Source organism: Pan troglodytes, chromosome X (assembly GCF_028858775.2).
Source record: "Pan troglodytes isolate AG18354 chromosome X, NHGRI_mPanTro3-v2.0_pri, whole genome shotgun sequence".
Taxonomy (NCBI): Eukaryota; Metazoa; Chordata; class Mammalia; order Primates; family Hominidae; genus Pan; species Pan troglodytes.
Window position 1 is genome coordinate 26,389,834 of NC_072421.2, and position 21,363 is coordinate 26,411,196.

Sequence of the window (21,363 nt, forward strand, 5' to 3'; positions counted from 1 at the left end):
AGTCAGAATCTGGGCTGGGAACACTAGAATTTTTTCTTTACTCTATAGTACATGAACTAAGTATATAATGTTTGGAACTGCCGTAGAAAATTAATGTCGTCCTTACAATTTATGTCACTTCCCCAGCAGTGTCATAACTAACCAGATAATATTTTTAAATGTTTTGCCAGCAAAATAGTTTTTTATTTTGAGTATTATAGGAGACATATGTGTCCCTTGAGAAAGAGCTTATACAATTCTGAAGTTATCAGTAATAGAATGTACACGTGCACACACATACATAAAAATGATATGGCATATATACTCAGGGGCAGGTTAACATCAGTATTTCAAACATTTTGATAATCTCAGCTTTACATATTATTTTTCTCACTTTAAAAAAGAGATATATATTAAACAATTTTACACAATATTTTAAATGGGTTGAATTGTATTTAAAATGTATTTGTTATTTTAAAATCAAAGAAATGAGAAAATTGGCAACCAGGCCTTAGCTGATACGATCACTGTCCATCTCCCCAAAGTGTTGATTTGCAATTCTACCTCTCAGTTACTCTGCACCAATAATACTCAGTGGCCTTTAATTTCCTCCAGTGTTCCAAAATCCATTCTGTCTCAGGCTTTTGCACATGCTCCACACCAGAAACACTCTTCTTTTCCTCCCTCTTCCTTTTGCTTTTCTCACTTTTAAGAAGCAAAATTCTCTCCTTTATCTTACAGGATAAAGTCACTTTCTTGGAAAAGCATCCTCTGATCCCCAGAGCAGGTTCATTTCCAATGTTTTATGTTCCCTCTATTCCTTGCACTTCTTTGTAACACCTGTCATGAGTGAAAGTATTCATGTAACCACTTGTTTTACAGCTAAACGATGTTTCTTCCAGCTAAACTATGTTTCATTAGGACAGGGACTACACTGCACAGGACATTTATAAATGACAATATAAATATTCCCTAGCTGATTTTAATTCCCCCCAACATATGGGGTCTATGAAGATAAAGTCCTTATCTTCCTTATTCACTGCTCTATCCTAAGCCCCTTAATACAGGATCTGGCTCATGGTATTTGTTCAATGAATAGTTGTTGAATTAATTGATGAAAAAAATTAACTTTTAGTATAGTGAAGAGTTATCTCTCTACTTTTATCTGTTCTGTCAAATGTTTTAGCTTTTATATATTAGTTTTTTAATTTTTAGTTTTGTAATGTTTATATATTAGGTATATTGAAGAAAACTACATTATATGTTAGGTATATTGACACTTGCAATTCATGAAAACTTTAAATCTTGAAATATGTTTTGTAAAATTGACAATGCATAACATAATTTATAAGCAAGAATGATTCCTTATAAATTGTGATTATAACACAACAGCTAAATAGAAAGAGATGATTGTAAATATATCTCTTCAATAATGAGTAGAATTAAAATGTCAGAATTTGAGAGGTAGAACTACCCTAGGTTTCATTTAGCACAACGAAAACATGTCATAAATAACTACAAATGATAAGTGATTTGCCCAGTGTCATAAAGATACTTAGTGGCAGAAGAAAATTTTAACTCCAAATTTCTGACCTCTTTTTCTGTTCCATAATACTCCTACATTTTAAGTATGAAATTTTGAATAAATATGAGGCCAAGACACATTTGTTAATTTCTCTTAATGTGCAATCAGGAAATTGAAATAAGGGCTTTCAATAAGCAAACACAGCTCCTAGTAACATGACCAAAGAGCCTTATAATACTTTTACCATGATGTGGTATCCATACCTCCCCAGCTTATTTTCTTTGGATCTCAAAATGGATACTTTGCCTGTCTCCTATTGCTATTAATTGCCACATACATCTCTTTGTGTGATTTGCTTGGCAGCCCTGAAAACAGCTGACTGTCTGGTTGGATCAGTCCCCCGTGGCAAACTCAGGACTCTGTGTTCCCAGTACTGGCTCACAGAATCTGGTTGAATCACGTGAGTTATTTATACTTCACTATACTTGGTTCCTGGCACCAGAATTGGTAGAGGTCCATTTTGAAATGTGTTTGGTCAACCATGAGTTGAGTCAACTCAGCACTTGACATTAAGGGTGTCTTCTGGTACATGACAGTGGGTGTTCACAAGGAATTAGAAGCCACATGTGTCAAATTGCAAATAACTCAGGTTTATATTTTAATACAGTTCAATTTTGCCTATTAGAGGGAATTATGGTAGCAATTAATAAACATGCTTAATCAGTGACATAATCATAACATTTGAAGAGGTTGGGAAAATGCTGAGGTAGTTGAAAAAATTAGTAAAAGGCATTTTGGAACCAAATACCTCAAAATCTCTTGGACATGGATTATAATATAATATGTAACATGCATCATGTGTAATATATTTTAACACATTTGTCCCTGATTTTTTCCCATTAAAAATGGGAAATTATAAAGACACTTTCTTTCTTTATGATTGTATTGTTTAGGGGGACAAAGAATAAAGGCTTTAACAAAATTTGATTGGGCACTGTGTCATAGAATTTAAAGATGCCCAATATCACTGTTACTAAAGGACATCTAAGTTATTGAGAGAATGCCATAATTAGAAGGAAAATGCAAGCACTGTTCTGAGAAAACTATTGATTCTTTGCTTTCAGACTACTCATTTGTTTAAGACAAATGTGCAAGCTACACCAAAGAACACCATATCACCTTGGAGTTGCTGCCTCCGCAGTGGTACGACTGCTGATACAGACAGGCTTGCATTTTCTCTTGAAGTCTTCTATCTTCCTTTAGTGTCATTGAACAAGGGCTGCTGAAGTGTCAGAAAAAAATATTTATTGCTCTTCCATATGTCACTGCCCTCCCGCCAGTGACATGTGTACTCATCAGTCAAACGGAAACTACCCACCATGTTTGATTTACTGCAGTTGAAGGAAATCTGTTTGTGGGTTCCTATAACATAAGCCATTTTGCTAGAGATTAATGCCCTGATTTGCATGCAGTTCATGAGAGTTATATCATTAGTTTTCATGATATACCAGAACTAAATGGAAGAAATCCAATTCTGTTTTTTCCTCTGGGGTCCTGCTCTTTTTCTTTCCCCTCCCTAACCTTTTCATTAACTTTCCCCTTGTTGTTCAGTAAAGCATTATTTACTTTGTGCCATCTCAGGACTTGGTAGGAGATTAAGTGATTAAGTTTTAGCAACATAGAAACCATGAATAAAGTCCTTCTTCAGAACACCTGGAAAATTACTTGAATAGCAACAGACTCTCTGGCCTTGGAAATGGACTTTTAACAAACATACCATGGTGAAAAATAAAATTTAGAAAATTTTATTTTTCGGAAATAAAATTTTCTGAAAAATAAAATTGAGTTTTCTCACTGACATCTATGTACCATTTACAATCTGTGAGGGATGCAGGGTAAGAAGGTTTTCAGAGCTTTCGGAGTTGCTCAAGTTTAAGTAAGTTTTCTAACATACTATAATTCTACTGTATAGAATTCAAAATGTATCTGTGTTGACATTTTTGTGCTATAAGTAAAAACATTCTATAGGTGTATAATTGAATCTACTTTGACTAGCCACACCTGATTGCTATATAGAACCTGTGATGATGGCAACCGAGATGACTAAGAGCAGCTACATTTATTCAGATGCAGGTTAAAAAGTGGATAACGATTGAGATATTTATTCCATATCCCAACATCTTCACCAGAGCTCTTGAAGCATATGAAATTCTATTTAACTCTTTAAATAGAATTTAAACAGTAAAATTTGACTATTAGTACTCTTATAAAGAAAATCCTATAAAGAATTTATCTATGTAAATAAAAAAGATTTTATTATAATGTACAGAACCCAAGTCTTTTGTACTTCTCAGACATTAGGCAATAGATTATAAAGATTTCACAAAGCAGACTCCACAAAAAAACTGTTAGAATTAATAAAATATTCAGTAAAATTGCAGGATACAAATCATCATACAAAAGTCATTGCATTTCTATACACTGATAATGAACTCTCAGAAATTATAAACCAATCCCATTTACAATAGCATCAAAAAGAATAAAATAGAAATAAACTTAACCAATGAAGTGAAAGGTGTATACACTAAAAACTACAAAACATTGATTAAGGAAACTGAAGCATACACAAATAAATGACAGACATCCTGTATTCATGCATTGGAAGACTTAAGTTAAAATGTCTGTACTACCCAAAGTAACCTGCAGATTCAGTGCTATCTCCAACAGAATTAGAATAGCAAGTTTTATGCAGAAAGAGAAAATCAATCCTGCAATTCATATGGAACCACAAATGACCCAGAATAGACAAAGTGATCTTGAGAAAGAACAAAGTTGGAGGCATCACAGTTCCTGATTTCAAAATGTATTACAAGCTACAATAATTAAAACAATATGGTACTGGCATGAAGATGGAGATATGGACCAAGGGACGGAAATAAATCCGTACATATATTGCCAACTGATCTTTGAGAAGAGTTCCAAGAACACACAATGAGAAAAGGGAACTGCTCAACAAATGGTGTTGGGAAAACTGGATATTCACATACATAAGAATAAAATCAGACCCCTATATTACACCACACATAAAGACCAACTCAAAATGGACTAACGACTTAAATGTAGGACCTGAAACCATAAAACCTCAAGAAGAAAACATAGGGGAATATCTTCTGGATACTGGTCTTTGCAATGATTTCTTGGATATGATGACAAAAGCTTAGATGACAAAAGAAAAAACAGAGAAGTGTTATGAATTAGTCCTTTTTCACACTGCTGATAAAGACATACGTGAGACTGGGCAATTTATAAAAGAAAGAGGTTTAATTGGACTTACTGTTCCACGTGGCTGGGGAAGCCTCACAATCATGGCAGAAGGCAAGGAGGAGCAAGTCCTGTCTTACATGTATGGCAACAGGCAAAGAGAGAATGAGGAAGGCGCAAAAGCGGAAACCTCTAATAAAACCATCATATCTCATGAGACTTATTCACTACATGAGAACAGTAGGGGGAAACTGCCCCCATGAATCAATTATCTCCCACCAGTTTCCTCCCTCAACACATGGGAATTATGGGAGTACAATTCAAAATAATATTTGGGTGGGGACAGAGGGCCAAATAATATCATGGTACTACATCAAACTAAAATATTTTACACCCCAAATGATATAATCAACAGAATGAAAAGGCAGCCTACAGAATGGGAGAAAATATGTGCAAACTATACATCTGATAAGGGGCTAATTTCAAAAATATATAAAGAACTCCTACAAATAGATAGGAAATAAACATATAAACCCAATTAAAAATGGGCAAAGGACTTGAACAGAAATTTCTCCAAGAAGACATACAAATGACCAACAAGGTATATGAAAATGTGCTCAAAATCATTAATTGACAGGAAAATTCAAATCAAAACTACAATAAAATATCACCTCACACTTGTTAGGATGGCTATTATTAAAAAGGAAGTGTTGGTGAGGATCTGGATAAACTGGAATTGTTGTACACTATTGTTGGGAATATAAAATAGTACAGCAGCTATGGAAAACAGCATGGATGTTCCTCAAAAAATTACAAATGGAATTACCATATGATCCAGCACTATTACTTCTGGGTATATATTGAAAATAATTGAAATAATAATCTCAAAGAGATATCTATACTCCCATGTTCACTGCAGCATTATTCACATTAGACAAGATACGGAAACAACCAAGTGTCTGGATGGATGTATGAATGAATAATGTATGGTGTGTGATTAATATATATGTATAATATTCCATTATATAAAAACTATATACTATTCCATTATATAGAGTATACAATATTTTGTTATATATGATATGTAATATTCCATTATATATAATATGCAATATTTTGTTATATATATTTCACTATATATAATATATATATTCATTATAATATATTCCATTATATATTATTTCATTTTATATATTATATATTATATATATTATATATTTTATATAATAATAAATATAATATATAATGATATAATAAAAAATAAAAATAAAAATAAAAATATATAAATAAAAATAAAATATATAAATAAATATATAAATAATAAAAATATACAAATAAATATAATATTTATATAATTATATACATTATGTATTTTATATAATATTATATATTTTATATAATATATATAATATATTTTATATAATATATATACTATATATTATATATTTTATGTAATATATAAAATATATATTATATATTTTATATATTATATATTATATGTATTATATATTATATATAATATATATTATATATAATACATAATATATATTATATATTTTATATAATATATATAATATATATTATATTTTATATAATATATAATATATATTATATATTTTATATAATATATATTATGTATTTTATATAATATATATATTTTATATAATAATATATAATATATATTATATATTTTATATAATAATAAATTATATCTTATATATTTTATATAATATATATATTATATATATTATATAATATATGTAATATATTATATATATTATATAATATATGTAATATATTATATATTATATATTATATAAAATATATATTATATATGATATATATATTTTTTATAAAATATATATATAATATATTATATATATTTTATAAAATATATAATATATATTATGTATATTTTATATAAAATATATAATATGTATTTTATATATATTATATATAAAATATATTATATAAAATGAAATATATACTGGAATATCATATATAATGAATATATGTATTATATTATAGATAATGAAATATGTATAACAAAATGTGTAATATATATTATATATTTTATAATATATATTATACATATTATGTATAATATATCTTATATAATATTTTGTTATATATATTTCATTATATAATGAATATATATTATATATGATATATCATATATAATATATATTATACATATCATATATATTATATATATTTATTAATAAGATATATTATATATAATATATAATTAATATTATATAGAATGAATATATATAATATATAATATAAATATTCATTATATATTATATATAATATATATTCATTATATATAATATTTCATTTTATATACTATATAATATTCCATTATATATAATATATAATATATTATATATAATAATATTTCATTTTATATACTATATAATATTCCATTATATATAATATATACCATTTTATATAATATATGAAATATATATTATATATATTTCATTTTATATGCTATATAATATTCCATTATATATAATATATAATATGTTATATAATGGAACATTATATAATGGAATATAATGGAATATTTTATAATGGAACAGTATATAATGGAATATAATGGAATATTATATAATGGAATATTATTCAGCTTTGAAAAGAAGGAAATACTGCCATTTGTGACAACATGGATAAACCTGGAGGCCATTATGCTACATAAAATAAGCAAACTACAGAAGGACAAATATTGCATGATTCCACTTGTATGAGTTATCTAATAGTTAAAATCATAGACACAGAGAATATAATAGTGGTTGCCAGTGGCTGGGGGTGAGGGAAGTAGGGAGTTGTTTAATTGGTACAAAGTTTTAGTTTTGCTAGATGAGTAAGTTCTAGAGATCTGCTGTACAACATAGTGCCTATAATTAGCAATACCATATTGTGCACTTCAAAATTTGTTACGAAGTGTTCTTACCACAAAAACAAAGACAAAGGGACACAAGGAAACTTTAAGAGGTGTTGGATATGTCTGTTATGTTGATTGTGGTATCGGTATCATGGGTGTTTAACTATGTTCAAAGTCATCAAATTGTGCACATTAAATATGCTCAGTTCTTTGTATATCAAATATACCTCAATAAAGCTGGTGGAAAAATAGAGAAAAAAATGTATGAACAAATAGTTGATAAAAAATTTCACAAAAAGATAGGCAAGTGACTGATGAAGATCTTGAACTTGCATCAGTAACAGATATTCCAAATACGTAGACAAAAGAGAGAACATCAGTGATCTAAATGTCTAGAGTGGTCGGAGAATATCTTGCTGCCTGATTTGACACAGACATATATTAAAGCCAAGATTGGGACTGAAACTAAATACCATCAGCATATGCTCAATGAGCCATATGCTGTCTGTGATTCTAGAATTTTCTGAGTCACCCTCAGTTTTTCCTGTCTAGCCTCAAGACGTCAGAAATTGGCACATAACCAGTATTTCTATAGTTACTTTTGAATTGCAAGCAGTGTAAGAGTGATTAAATGCTTGTTTTCTTGAGTAGGACACATAGGAGGTTTGAGTTCTAGCTCCACCCTTTAATAACTGTGTAATTTTGAATAAAGTACTCAATCTTTCTAAGCTTCTGTTTCTTCTGAAAATGTGGTTAATAAAAATGGTTGAAACACTTAGAGAAGTGCTTGGCAGATAGAAATTACTAAGGCAACATTAGCTATTATTGTTATCAACAACATTTAGCATTCTAGAAATCATCTGATGGCAGACCACAACTGCTTTTAAGGCCATCTCTGAATGGTATAATGGAAGTGGGAAGTGAGGGAATTGAGGGCAAGATGCAGGGAATATGTAATTAATTTCCTTGATAAATTAAAGTACAGTAGTTACTTTTTCAAATTTGCTGTTGGAAATCCACCTTCCATATGCAAAAAAAGGAAGCCTAGGGAACATCTGCTCTGAAGACTGAGGCATAGAATCAAATACTGGGCATATGGAACTATATTATTGTATGATAAAAATGCAGATATGTTGATCAAAACGCCCTGAGCCAGCTACCATCTTATTAGGAGATCTACCACTACTATTGCTAGTTGTTTTAGTGGAATGTACAGTGGCATGTAGGTGTGTGTGTCTTGGGGATATAGTATCATTCTGCTTTTTATAATAATCAGTATTATTGGGCTTCTCCAATATTAAATCTCTCAATATTTCATTCCAAATGAGGTAGTTGATGTCACTTAGAAGTGGCAGTGCTCCTTCTAAGGGAAAAATGCATCCTTTCAAAATTGCCAATTTGTGATAATGCATATGCACAACAAAGAAGAAAGATGATACTAATAAAAATTTTCCTCAGGTTTTTATTGAAAAGTGAATAATTTTACATTAGCTATGTTATACATTCCTGAGCATATGTAATACATTTTCAAAACTTTCTGTGTATATTATCATTTTAATCATGGTGATTAGGGAGGCACTGAATACATATTTCATTCATGGTGGCAACCTATATCTGATTTTCATGTGATCTTATTCTGTTTATTTTACTTTCCTACTGTCTCATTATAATTTCTTCACAGCTTTGAAACAAATATTTACACAATGGTGATAGTTTGTTACCCTTATATAGACATTTTACCAGGACTCCAAAAATGCTCCTGGAAAAAACATAGAGAAGCATAATAAGCATTTTAATATAAGTAGTAGGAACTTCTTTTGACTACATAATTCTTTTTATCAGAACTTCCACTGAATAATTTAAACGCATATGGAAACTAACCTTCAGCCTAAAACTTCAGTGATTAAGATAGCAATCTTAAAGCAAGCTTTATGTCTCTTGTCTGCTTTCTAATCTACACATACACAAATACACAAATGCATACACATAAATGGGAATTATATCCTATTTTACCATTTTTGCCTGTGCACCAACGATTTCTCTGCTCTTTTGAGTGATTATTGTCTTTTGTTTTTGGGAGATTAAACTAGTACGGTTAAATAGACTTCTTAGAAATAGACCACCTCATTCCATAGTGAATTAAAATCTATAGCCATTGCAATTTTACAGACTTTAATTTAATCTCTTTCTCTATGCCTCATTAGATTTGATGCTTAGAATTTTTAATGATTCCACCAGTGTCCTTAATGAACTTGTGAACCAATTACAGGCATACCTCAGAGATATTGTGTGTTTGGTTCCAGACCACAGCAATAAAGCAAATATTGCAATAAGGCAAGTCACACAAATTTTTTTGTTTCCCAGTGCATATAAAACTTGTATTTACAGTATATTGTAGTCTATAAAGTATGCAATAGAATTATGTCTAAAACAGCATACATACCTTAATTTTAAAATGAAAAGTTTATTGCTAAAAAATGCTAAGGAAAATATGAGCCTTCAGTGAGTTGTAATCTTATTTGCTGGTGGAGAGTCTTGCCTCCATATAGATGGCTGCTGACTGATCAGGATAGGGGTTGCTGAAGGGTCGGGTGATGGGGGAAATTTCTTAGAATAAGACAACAGTAAAGTTTGCCACATCAGTTGACCCTTCCTTTCACAAAAGATTTCTCCGTAGTATGTGATGCTGTTACTCACAATAGAACTTGTTTCAAAATTAGAGTCAGTCTTCTTAAACCTTGCCACTGCTTTATCAACTAAGTTTATTTAATATTCTAGATCAATTGCCATCATTTCAATAATGTTCCCAGCAGCTTCACCAGGAGTAGATTCAAACTCAAAAAACCACTTTGTTTTGTTCATTCATAAGAAGCAACTCCTCATTTGTTCTAGTTTTGTGATGAGATCGCAGCAATTCAGTTACATCTTCAGGCTCCATTTTAAATTCTAGTTCTCTTGCTGTCTCCACCACATCTCCATTGATTTCCTCCACTGAAGTCTCAAACCCCTCAAAGTCATGCATGAGAGTTGGAAACAATTTCTTCCAAACTCCTGTTAATATTGACATTTTTACCTCCTGCCATGAATCATGAATGTTCTTAACGACATCTAGAATAATTAATCCTTTTCAGAAGATTTTCCATTTTCTTTGCCCAGATCCATCAGAGAAATCATTATCTATAACATCTATAGCCTTATGAAATTTATTTCTTAAATAATAAGACTTGAATGTCAAGAATTACTCCTTGATCCATGGGCTACATAATGAATGTTGTGATAGCAGGCATGAAAATAGGATTAATTTTATATATCTCCACCAGAGCTTTTAGGTGACCAGCTGCATTGTCAATGAGCAGTAATTTTTGAAAATAATATTTTTTTCTAAACAGGTCTCAACAGTGGGTTTAAAATATTCAGTAAAACATGCTGTAAGCAGATGTGCTATCATTCAGGCTCTGTTGTTCCATTTGAAGAGCACAAGCAGAGTAGATTTAGCATAATTTTTAAGGGCCTTTGGATTTTTAAAGTGGTAAATGAGTCAACTTAAAGTTACCAGTTGCATTAGCCCATAATGAGATATTCAGCCTGTACTTTGAAGCTTTGAAGCCAGACATTGACTTCTCCTCACTAGCTATGAAAGTCCTAGATGATATCTTAGTCCATTAAATGGATGTTTTTTGTTTCCCTTGAAAATGGCTTCCATTGTCTCTATCTGTATTTTACTGTAGCCATCTTCATCAGTGATCTTAGCTAGGTCTTCTGGATAACTTGCTGCAGCTTGTACATCAATCAGCACTTGCTGCTTCACCTTGCATTTTTATATTATGGAAATAGTTCTTTTCTTAAACCTGATGTACCAACGTCTGCTATTTTCAACTTTATTTCTGCAGCTTCCTCACCTCTCTTAGCCTTTAAAGAATTGAAGAGAGTTAGGGCCTTGCCCTAGATGAGGCTTTGGCTTAAGGGAATGTTGTGGCTGGTTTGATCTTTTATCCAGACCACCAAAACCTTCTTCATATCAGCAATAAGGTTGTTTTACTTTCCTATCATTGTGTGTTCACTGGAGTAGCACTTTCACTTTCCTTTGAGAACTTTTCCTTTGCGTTCGCAACTCAGCTGTTTGGCACAAGAGGCCTAGCTTTCAACCTGTCTTGGCTTTCAGCATGCCTTCTGCACTAAGCTTAATCATTTCTAGCTTTTGATTTAAAGAGAGAGATGTGCAACTCTTCCTTTCACCTCAACGCTTAGAGATCATTGTAGTGTTGACAATATATTATTATATATATGTGGTTATTGACAATATATTATTGTGTCTCAGAAAATAGGGACACCTGAGGAGAGGGAGAGAGATGGGACAATGACCTATCAATGGAGCAGTCAGAACACATAAAACATTGATCCATTAAGTTCACTGCCTCATATGGGCATGGTTCATGGCACCTTAAAACCATTACAATAGTAACATCAAAGACCATCAATTATATATCACTGTAACAAATATAATAATAATATAAAAGTTTGCAATATTGTGAGAATTACCAAAATGTGACACAGAGATGTGAAGTGAGCACGCAATGTTGGAAAAATGATGCCAATACATTTGCTTGGTGCAGGTTTGCTACAAACTTTCAATTTAGAAAACACAAAATGTCTGCAAAATGCAGTGCAGCAAAGCACAATAAAATGAGGTATGTCTGTACATTCAACTCTCTCATGGTTTCTTCATAGCTACTACATTTGGGTATACCCTTTAGAAGAGTGTTCTCTATTCATTAAGGGAATTGTGTACAAAAGTAGAGATAGACTGGGTCATATCCTTCCTTACCATTTGAAGAAGAACTCAGAGGGAAACACCTAGAGGTGGCATGCCAGCAGTGCCATCTCTGTAGTGAAAAGGATAGAAAATTAGCTCACTGTTCTTGGCCTGAACCGAAACCTGTATTAATACAGTTACTTATATAGTGTTATATTTATAGAGGAAAGGAAGTTTCTTACTTCATGAGCTACCTCCCTTTTAGATTCAGTACTGAACACATCAGCTTGTTTAAAACCTTTTAAGCACTTAGCAAATTCTTGTTGAATAAAAAATAAATAGAAATGTTCACCTTTGAGTTGTGGCTTAGGCTTCTGTGATTTAAATATTGTAAAATATTTTCCAGTTTATCTTTCTTAGCTCTAGGTAGAATTGCTTTCAAACCAATTCAGGTAAATAGATTCTTTTGATTTAAATACCTTCATGAAAGGAGGTTATTCTCTTTCCCAGGGTCTTGCCAAGATTCTGTGGGAAATTGAACTTTACACATTTCCCATGACGTTCCTCCTCATCATTCTTCTTTCTGTCTAGTACAAGGCTCCAAAATATGATTTTAGAGTCTTCTTTGATTCCTCATTTTCCCAATTTCAAATTTATTTTGACACTTAGCCAGATCTTAAAGAATTCTTTTTAAAATTATTTCCAGAATCTATACTTTTATCCATCACTGTCAATAGATTCACTATTTGTCAGACCTGGTCTCTGGCTACTTACTTTCCTTATTCCAATTTCACAAAAGTAAGATTTTACGATTTCAATCAATAGTATAGATTGCGGTCAAAAGTATATTTGATACATTTCTGGCTTTATGTATATGTATAAGAAATTTTCTTTGTACTGTCTTTAGTGCAGACATAATTTATGCTTTTTTCCAATGCATCCATCCATTGATCCATTTATCTATCAAAAAAGAAAGGCATCTTCTTATAATCATTGTATTTCTCATGTTACTAATATGCAACATACATACACACACACACACACACACACACCACCACACACTCCTACATCATCTAAAAGCTTATGTAACATGAACCTAAGAATGACTCTTCTTGTTTGATCTGTACAGTCTGACATTAAGTGTATTTTAAATTGATATGATAATATTCTTAAAAATCCAAAAACGATAAAGATTTTTCTCATGAAAGATGGTGTGTTATTTTCCTGAATTGAAAAAATTGACTTCTCAGTTGGAAGTCAATGACATTTGGGCCCATTTCTTAAAAGGATTCTAAGATTAAGTCTTCTAAGTAGATTTATTTATTTACAGATAAAACAAATAAGAACATGCTATCACGTCTCCCAGGATTCGGTTTTGTGGGTCTATTAGGCAATTATTAATGGATTAGGAAAAAGGAAAGCTAAGTAAACTCTTCAACTTATACTACCACTTTTTGTAAAGATACCAAGCAGATTCAAAGGCACTCCAGAAGTGTCTACATACGTTGAAGGGCTGAAAGGGGACAGGATGATACAAGTGAAGTAAAACATTTTCAAATGCAAAAGAAAAATAGGGGGCTGAGAGATAAAAAGAAATCAAAGATGAGAAGTAAGGGACAAACAGGAACAGCTAATGTTTCCAATTACATTATTAAAAGTGAGTTTATGTATGTCACATAGAAAACTTTAAATTTGTTCCTTTATTCTTGGAGAGCAATAAAACATTGCCTTACATGTATTCTGATCATAACCAGTCTAAATTTTCAACAGAGTAATAATCTCCGTTTCATGTGGGAAAATCTTATTTTACATTATTCATCAATAGAATATCTCAGATATGGGAAATATCATTTTACATAAAATGAACAAAAGGTATTTAAAACATACACATTCTATTATTTAAGCACAGTGAGGAACCCTGGTGAGGAAAGGTGGAAAAGGGTGGAGGGGCAAGATATGCCATCTGAAAATGCAGTCTCTAGACCAATTCTTTGGTAATGATGCTAGAAGTAAGGGACAGTAGGAAAGTCTTGACCTTAGAGTGTAGAAAAAAGTTTGCACCTGTGTGGGAGAGTTGCTCGGGGTCTTTTGGGAGATAAGAGTCATGGCATTTTTATGTGATGCTTAGTGGTACCAGAGATTCTCTTTCAGTACATCCCAGAGAAAGTTGTTCTCAACTCTAAGAGAGATCCAGGTTCTTTTCTTGGGAGCTTCATAAAACAGCTGTCAAGTTCACAGAGAGAAAAAGGTCACAAAAGTTGGTTCCTGAACAACAGGTGCTTGCTGCGGCCACAGCAGAATCGTTAGCAGCCAATTTAAGCAGTTTTAGTGGGCCCATTGGAATAGATCTAACAGACTCTGAGATGAAAACAAAGCCCCCTTTGGAAGACAGATTTAAAATATGCACACACGCATTCACATGTGTGTGTATGGGGGATATCTATATATGTATCTATACACACACACGTATATATAGAAGATACAGAAGGGGTTTGTGTGTGTATATATCTTCTTCCTTTTCTTCTCTTTAAAACAAACAGAGGAATTCCATTTTCAGCTAAGAAGGAATAAGGGGCAGGATTTAACCTCCTGCCTGAAACAATAACAATAAAAAGGAAAAATAAAATAAATGAACTCCTGAACATCAGGCAATGAAGGGCACAGATCTCTGGGAGATAAGAAACAAATAAGGAGAACCATATGATAAATCCAGCTTACTGCCTGCAGAAAGTTTCCTGGCCATGGTGCACGTATGGGAGTGTAGGAGTGGAAATCAGGCAAAGTCCAGTAAACTCACCAATTTAAGGAGAAAGCTGAGAGTACTGGGAGAGCAAGGTGACTAGAGATTCCAGGACAGAACACTAGAGAGGAGAGAGCTTCATAGAGAGAGCTCCAAAGATCTGCAAAGAATTCCACCCAAGTATTCAGTTGAGTACTGATCAGCACGTGTATGTGACAAAACTACTTGAGTCAGGGGAAAGAAAAACTTAAAATAATTAGTGGTAGAAGTGTCCCATGTACACACAGGGCTAAGAAATGTACCTGTTTCCACCAGTCAGAGAAGGAAAGCATATATTATTAGGTAGGGTATACAGAAAAGTCTTGCCTTAGTAGTGAGGAATAATCAACCCTAGACTGAGCACTCCTCTAGTCCTTCCAAACAAATCTTAAAAGGAAGATCCGAAATAATAAAACTATTTCCAGTAACTTAATGGCATCCCAGAATAAAGCTTCATAATATTTTAGGAATACAAAAATATCCAGTATCCAACAAAGTAAAATTCACGATGTCTTGAAATACAATCACAATTTACCAGACATGCAAAGATGCGGGAAAATAAGGCTCATAATGAGGACATAAATGAATCAACTAATTAAACTGACAGATGTTTACCTCATTAGTGTCCATACATGTATGATTGGTAGATTTCCTTCTAGATGCTATTCTGTGCCTTTATCAATATATAAATATGTCCACAATAACTGAGTATAGTGGGTCTTTATTATCTCAGTGCTCATCATCAGAGTCCCATATTTGGGGAAATTTTTAGAAAAATAAAAGTTGTTGCAATGTTAAAACATTTGTTAATAAATAAAGAGATATACAATCAGTCTTCCCCGCACCCCACCAAATCCTTCTCTGTTTGACATTAGTGCCTCTCCTGTTGGTCTTTCCTTGGTTGCCACAAGTTGCAAAGATAAACTGAAATAACAATGCAAAACAATTGCAAAAGCTTTTCAGAAATGGATTACTTGAATAACAAAGTTTTCGTAGGGTACACTGAAACTAAGGATAAAGCCCTCTAGTATTTTTTACAACATGATCTTCTTTAAAAGATAGCCACCTAAAGTCAAAAGTTAAATGGAAACTGTCATATGACATTGTACAGTTTTGTTGAAATTATTTAGGCAAAAAAATCTGGACTTGATTTATTCTTATTTTGTTCTAATAAATAGGGCAGCATTGCAACTAAACTTATTTATAAAATAAAATAAGCATATTTTAATAATATTAAGCCCAAATTAAAGACTTTTTTCTGGTCTCCTACTATTTATCATTTACTTTCCACCTTGTCTTAAGTGGTAATCAAGAAAGGTTTGATTTATTTTTAATTTAATTTAATTTAATTAATTAATTTATTTATTTTTTGCTAGGAAGTCTCTCTCTGTCACCCAGGCTGGAGTGCAGTGGTGCAGTCGGCTCACTGCAACCTCCGTCCCCTGGATTCAAGCAACTCTCCTGCCTCAGCCTCCTGAATAGCTGGAATTACAGGCATGCACCTCCATGCCTAGCTTATTTTTGTATTTTTAGTAGAGATGGGGTTTCATCATCGTTAGCCAGGCTGGTCTCAAACTCCTGACCTCAGATGATCCACCCACCTCAGCCTCCCAAAGTGCTGGGATTACAGATGTAAGCCACCACACCCAGCCTTATATTTAAGATTAGCTGGGGGAGAATTGCTAGCATGTTGTAAACTCACCCTCCTGAGAAGAAGACATGAGGAATTTTATCTTTCAGTTCACCATAGGTGAGATAACACTTGACAGGAACATTCAAAGGGCTTGATTTGTGTATGCTGCTGTATGGGGACAGAGTGGCCTATCATCTGACATACAGTTCAGGAGTGTACATCTGAGAGGTGTTGGATGGGGCTGCTCGCTCTGATGATGCAATGAGGAGAGGCAGCTACATGGAATTTGGGTGGGACTTCCAAAAGATGCAGTTGGACCAGATGGGGGTCAAGTGAGGAAACAGATCTGGCCTGGGCCTTTTAAAAATCTTGCCCAAAGGGGACAAGTTAGAAAGGCCAAGGAGCAACAATAGTCTGTGTAGAATGGTCTGCCTCAAGGGGAGTCTCTTGTGTCATGAGAAGTGCAAATGATTTTTCTTAGTAGGGGCTTTGGAAGAATCCATAAAAATACCTACATTAGACAGAATTAACATAATAAATTTTTTTTGGCCCGGAAAATAATGGTGACATCCTTTGGAAGCAAAGACAACTAAGTCTCTTTCTGCTTTTCTACCTTCCCTTACTCTTCCTCACTTCACACTGGCAGAGCCCAGCTAGGGAAGGGGAAAAGATTTAACACTAAATATAGTCCAGAGTTTTGATGATTTCAAGGGCTTAATATTTCAGTTATAGAATTGAGACATTTGTATGTGTGTTATATGCATGTGCATGAGACTTAAAGAAACTTTCAGATTGATTTCCTCCCTCTCAACTTTTATCTCTTTTATCTTATCTTCCCCTGCTGATTTGATTGGAAGAGAGAAGAAAAAAGCAGTAGAGGTGGGTAAACAAGATATTTAGAGATATGCATACTTAAACTTTGTGAAATCCCTCTAATATTGTAATTCCATAATTTTGTGTATTGCTCAGTGTAAAACTTCTAAGCAGGGGAAGTTTACCTGGAGTGGCTCTGACACTGGAATTGGCACCTTTTCCCCACTTGGAGTATTTTATAGTGCTTGATTTGTTCCCACTTCCCTTTGCAGGGCTCCTATGCTAATCTGACATAAGGACAATCTCTTCTCATTTAGGGGTTGGTTTCCTGCCCTCAGGTACCATCAGTATGTGTTCACCTCCCACCAGTCTTAAGGCAGGCTTATATAGCATTGACTCTTGGGGGTTGAGTAGGAAATGTGAGCATTTTTGTAGTAGGATAGCAAATATTCTTTCTGAACTGTAAATACTGATGATCTGTTCTTTTCCTTAATTTCTTCCCTTACTCCAACTCCTATCATTCGTGCACCCACTTTCCCTGAATCTTTGACACATTTTGCCTGCTCCTTCAGTCACTGCACATACCCGAGATGATGATCTTTTTCATGGAGTGTGGATGCCTGAGTTGTTCCGTCTTCCTTTTGAATCCACTTACAAGGGCCATCAGTCTTAAGATGCTCACTTGATGTCAATAGGCCACCTTAGTTTTTTGACAATCCAGTCTCTAGGGGTACTGAATGTTACTCCAAGTAATTATTCCAGTTCTTGGTGAATGAAGATATTTCTTACTGTTCTTGAGAGTTTTGTATGGGAACAGTGAGTAGATTAAAAGTCTTTTGAATATACAGACATATCCGTGAAACTGGGAGACAGCATGGTAGTTAAGTAGGTGGACTTCACTGTTGCTCTGCCTTGGGTCAGATCCTGGCTCCCGCATTTGATTGCGCATGGTCTTAAGAAAATTACTTAACCTCACTATGCCTTATTTTTTAATTTATTAAACGAGAATGATGACCGCAATAATATTATTTATCTTAGCTTTCCTTTTGTTGAGGAGGGGGTGAAGCCTAAGTGAGATTATACATACAAAGCACTTAAGTTAGGACATGATGTATACTAAGCACTCAATAAATGTTGGTTACAAAGGAAAAGTGTACTTTTAAAAACTATTGTTCAAATAAGTTTCAGTGAGAATTGTTTTTAAAACACTGAGATGTCGATTTTATTTACAAGTAAGATCTGTATGTATGAGTAACTTCAGGAGAAAGAGACAAGGAATCTTTGGCATTGAGATGCTTTTAAGGCTACTGTTGAGGAAGTAGTACAATAATTTATCTGAAAACAAGGATGCTTCAAAATATCTTTAGTCTAAAATCAAAAGTAAACTATTACCTTCTGTTTCCTGTGATATTTCAAAATCTTCAGCAAATTTAAAAGTAGAGAAAAAGAAGAGTAGAGTGCAGTAAGAGAACTAAGTGAGGTTCAAAGAAAACCTGTTGTTTAATGCAGATTTAAATAGTGGGGAAAATGAAACTTATTTAAAGTGGTGGGGATATTTGAAGTAGGTAAATGTCTGTGAGAAGAGAAAGTGGGGTTTTAAAAATTGTTTGCTTAAGATTATCATTGTTAAATATATTTCTTTTTTTTATTTGTATAAATTTAGGGGATACAAGTGTCACATGGATATATTGTGTGGTGGTAAAGTCTGGACTTTAACCATTACTCAAACAATATACATTGCACATTATTTTATTTCTTATCCCTCACCCCCCTCCCAGTCTCCCTTCCCTGAGTCTACAATATCTTTTGTTCCACACTTTATGTTCATGTGTACACATTATTTAGCTCCCACTTATAAGTAAGAACATTTGGTATTTAACTTTGTTTGAGTTATTTAACTTATGAGAATGGCCTCCCGTTCCATCCATTTTGCAAAGATATGATTCTATATCTTTGCTATTGTGAATAGTACTATAAAAATATGAGTGCACTTATCTTTTTGATATATATTTGGGTATATATTCAGTAGTAGGATTGCTGGATCACAGGGTAGATCTATTTTTCGTTTTTCTGAGAAATCTCTATACTGTTTTCTAAAGAGATTGTACTAATTTACATTCCCACCAATGCTATACAAGAGTTGCCTTTTTGCCACAAGCTTGCTAACATCTGTTATTTTTTGACTTTTCAATAACAGCCATTCTGACTGGCATAAGATGATATCTCATTGTGGTTTTAATTTACATTTCTCTGATGATTAGTGATGATGGGCATTTTTTCATATGCCTTTTGGCCATTTGCATGTCTTCTTTAAAGAAATAACTATTCAGATCATTTGTCCATTTTTAGATTGGATTATTTGCATTTTTGCTGTTGAGTTGAGTTCCTTGTAGATTCTGGATATTAGTCCTTTGTCAGATGCATAGTTTTTGAACATTTTATCCCATTCTGCAGGTTGTCTGTTCATTCTATTGATTATTTCTTTTGCTGTGCAGAAACTTTAGTTTCAGTCCCATTTGTCTATTTTTGTTTTTATTGCATTCAATTTTGAGGTCTTAGTTATGAATTCTTGGCCTACGGCAATGTCCAGAAGAGTTTTTTCTAGGTTTACTTCTAGTATATATAGCTTCAGGTCTTACATTTAAGTATTTTGTTCATCTTGAGTTAATTTTTGCATATGGTGAGAGATAGGGGTCCAGTTTCATTCTTCTGTATATGGGAATCCAATTTTCCCAGCACAATTTATTGAAAAGGGTGTCCTATTCCCAATGTATGTTTCTGTTGACTTTGTCAAAGATCAAACTGGCTGTAGGTATTTGTCTTTATATCTGATATCTTCATTCTGTTCCATTGATTTTTGTGTCTGTTTTTATACTAGTACCATGCTGTTTTGGCTATTACAGACTTTCAGTATAATTTGAAATCAAGTCGTGTGATGACTCTGGCTTTGCTCTTTTTGCTTAGAATTGCTTTGGCTATTTGGGCTCCTTTATGGTTCCCTATGAATTTTAGGATTGTTACTTCTAATTCTGTGAAAAATGACATTGGTATTTTGATAGGAATGGAAGTGAATTGCAGATTGCTTCGGGAAGTCTGGTCATTTTAGTGATATTGATCCTTTTAATCCATGAACATGGGATGTTTTCCTATTTGATTGTGTCATCTATAGTTTGTTTCATCAATGTCTTGTAGTTTTATTTGTACAGATATTTCACCACCTTAGATAAATATTCCTAGGTTTCTTTCTTTCTTTTTTTTGTAGGTATGGTAAATGGGATTGACTTCTTGATTTGGTTGTCAGCTTGATCATTATTGTTGTATAGAAATGCTACTATTTTTTGTATGTTGATGTTGGATCTTGAAACTTTACTGGATTCATTGATCAAATCTTAGAGTCGTTTGGAGGAGTTTTTAGGGTTTTCTAGGTATAAAATCATATCGTCAGCAAACAGAGATAATTTGACTCTCTCTTTTCCAATTTGGATACCTTTTCTTTCTCATGCCTGATGGCTCTGGCTAAGACTTCCAGTACTATGTTGAACAAGAGTGGTGGATGGGCATCCTTTCTGTTTTTCCAGTACTTAGGGGGAGTGGCTTCAACTTTTCCTCATTCAGTGTGATGTTGGCTGTGGGTTTGTTATATATAGCTTTTATTATTTTAAGGTATGTTTCTTCTATGCCTAGTTTGTTGAGGGTTTTTATCATGAAGAGATACTAAATTTTATTGAAT

General features: G+C 32.9%; 1 long non-coding RNA gene across 1 annotated transcript in view; it reads left to right on the plus strand.

The window, feature by feature from the left end:
* Nucleotides 1-1,886: 1,886 nt before the first annotated feature.
* The window catches only part of LOC107971065 (uncharacterized), a 64,927-nt gene continuing 45,450 nt past the window's right edge, over nucleotides 1,887-21,363 (plus strand). Inside the window, exon 1 of the long non-coding RNA XR_001713988.3 lies at nucleotides 1,887-1,964. This is a non-coding gene — a long non-coding RNA (uncharacterized LOC107971065). The remainder of the gene's footprint in view (nucleotides 1,965-21,363) is intronic.